Genomic DNA, 2,781 nt, shown 5'->3' with positions numbered 1-2,781 from the left:
ATATTATGTGTGTATATATATATATATATATATATATATATACCTAAGGAGCCTTGGTGGCCCAGCAGTTAAAGCAATCAATTGTTAACCCAGAAGTTGGCAGTTCAAAACCACTAGCTGCTAGCTAGAAAGATGTGGCAGTCTGTTTCCATAGAGATTTACAGCCTTGGAAACTCTATGGGGTCGCTGTGAGTCGGAACCAACTCATTGGCAGTGGGTTTGGGCAGGTTATATGTCCCTAGGTGGCACAAGTCATTTGTGATTGGCTGTTAATTGAAAGGTTGGTGGTATAAACCCACCCAGCGGCACTACCAAAGAAAGATATGATGATCTGCTGGCATAAAGATTACAGCCAAGAAAACCCTATGGAGCAGTTCCACTCTGTAACACATGGGGTTGCCATGAGTCGGAATTGACTTGATGGCAACTAACAACTACATATGTGTATATAATTAGGATTATATATATATATCAAATTAGGATAGTGTATATATATATTTAAGATAATATATATAAAATTAGGATTATAATATATATATAAGTAAAATAATATATGTATATATTATCAGGATAATATCTATATATCATCAGGAGGGACCAGTCCCTGAAAAAGAGCATCATGCTTGGTAAAGTAGAAGGTCAACAAGTAGATTGACACAGTGACTATAACGATGGGCTCAAGCATAGCAACAACTGTGAGGATGGCGTAGGACTAGGCAGTGTTTTATTCCATTGTACATAGGGTCGCTATGAGTCAGAACCAAATGAACAACACTTAAGAACACATATATGTTTTATATATTATATATATATGTATAACTTCCATTATATATATATATCCTTTCCATTATTCTCAGTAACTCTATTTCAATCAGTTCTTGTATTTTATAATTTAAGTAAGTAAATCTATTGAATAGCCTCCACTTGTACAGCTGATCCTTTCAGATGCTGCCTTCTGGTCTCTATAGATTTGGGGAGGGGGAGAAATAGAAAATAAAAGCATGGATATGAGAAAGTAAACTGAAAATGAAGTTCACAGTCACCTGGAACTCAGGAGTAAAGCAACAGCTTCTTGACATGCTTTCTATGGTGTCTCCCTGGAAAAATAATTTATAGGGGCATGCGCTCCTCACATTTTCTCTTTGGGAAGAAACAAGAGGAAAATGCCAAGAAGACCGAGAAGGATCCACTCTCAGATTTCTATTAGGTCTCGTTCATGAGAACGGCTGGTTTCTACGGATGAAATGATAGACCGGGCTGCCGCTTTCCCTCAACACCTGCTACCCCTTTCTCACTGTCTACCAGAAAATAGACGCTGCGATATTTGGAACTGCTCATGTCCAAACTACTAGCTTGAGAGCAGCCGCAGCTGCCTCTCTTCAGCTGCCGGCCATGGCAACTGTATAACTCTTGGAGGTGCACCAGAGCTACAACCAAGACCCGGAGGCCGCCATCAACAGCCAGCTCAACCTGGAGCTCTACACTTCCTACACCTCCCTGTCCATGTCTTACTACTTTGACTATGATGATGTGGTTTTGCAAAAATTTGCCAACTATTTCTTCATTAATCTTATGAGGAGAGAGAACATGCTGAGAAACTGATGAAGCTGCAAAACCAATGAAGTAGCCGAATCTTTCCTCAGAGTATCAGAAAACCAGACTCTGGTGACTAGGAGAGTGGGCTCAATGCAATGGAGTATGCATTACACTTGGGAAAAAGCATCAATCAGTCACTACTGGAACTTCATAAACAGGCCACTGACAAGAACGACCCCCATTTGTGCGATCCCATTGAGACTCATTACCTAAATGAGCAGGTAAAATACATAAAAGAATTGGGTGACTACACAACCAACTTGGGCAAGATGAGAGTCCTGGAATCCAGCCTGGCAGAGAAGCTCTTCGACAAGCACACCCTGGGAGACAGTGATGGAGAGAGCTAAGCTTTAGCGTGGCTTCCCCATAGCCATAGGGTTGACTTCCGTGGTCACCAAGACAGTGCATACACATTGAGTTTACCTTCACCTTTTTTATAAGTCGTACCAAAACATCTACTTAAGTTTTTTCATTTGTACCATTCATTAAAATAAGGTGATACCTAAAAACAAAACAAAATAAAACTGTTAGCTTGAATGGCGGGGCTCCTGCTCCCTTAAACCCAAGCCTAAGGCACCATGCATTCTTCTGCTCCTGGTCATGTACCAAGGAAGGCAAATGCTCTTGACTCCTCATGAAGGAGTAGGCCCCTCATCCACCAGGAAGGGAAGAAGGTACACATACAAAGGGAGTGTGGAAAGAATAAAAGAAAGTAGCTAATAGCTAACAAATTCTCACCCTCTTTAGAAGAGAAGAAGAAGAAATTAATGCAAGATCTGGTAGGGTAAAGAACTGAAGACAAGAAAATTATCCCTCGATATTCTTTCAACACATACCCTACGATGTAGCCTAGGTATCCCAAGTCATTGGCAAATATCTCTGGGGGCAGTTTGAAATTTTCCAAGTGATCACTCTTCTTGGAGAGGAGCCTATGAAGTGAACTAAATATGAGTTACCTGGTTTGAAGGCCAGAGAGATGCAAAGGATACTCCACCACCCAAATAACATTTAGTGATCACAGTCATCACCACATAGTGCAGAAGAATCGTCCAGCTGAGCCTTGCTCAAATTCATGACTCACAAAATTGAGAGATACCTGTGTAATGAAATTGTTCCTGTATTAAGCCATTAAGTTTAGAGGTAGTTTGTTATGCATCAGCGGATAATCAAAAAAGTGAGCCTCAG

At 40.6% G+C, this 2,781-nt stretch overlaps 1 pseudogene; it reads left to right on the top strand.

Annotated features, from left to right (window-relative positions):
• The first annotated feature begins 1,026 nt into the window (after positions 1-1,026).
• LOC101345863 (ferritin heavy chain pseudogene) lies at positions 1,027-1,998 on the top strand (annotated as a pseudogene).
• Positions 1,999-2,781: the final 783 nt, after the last annotated feature.

This window comes from Trichechus manatus, unplaced genomic scaffold (genome assembly GCF_000243295.1).
Source record: "Trichechus manatus latirostris isolate Lorelei unplaced genomic scaffold, TriManLat1.0 scaffold00019, whole genome shotgun sequence".
Classification (NCBI taxonomy): Eukaryota; Metazoa; Chordata; class Mammalia; order Sirenia; family Trichechidae; genus Trichechus; species Trichechus manatus.
Note: the sequence above shows the minus strand (reverse complement) of the source record. Positions and strands in the feature narration are given on the sequence as shown.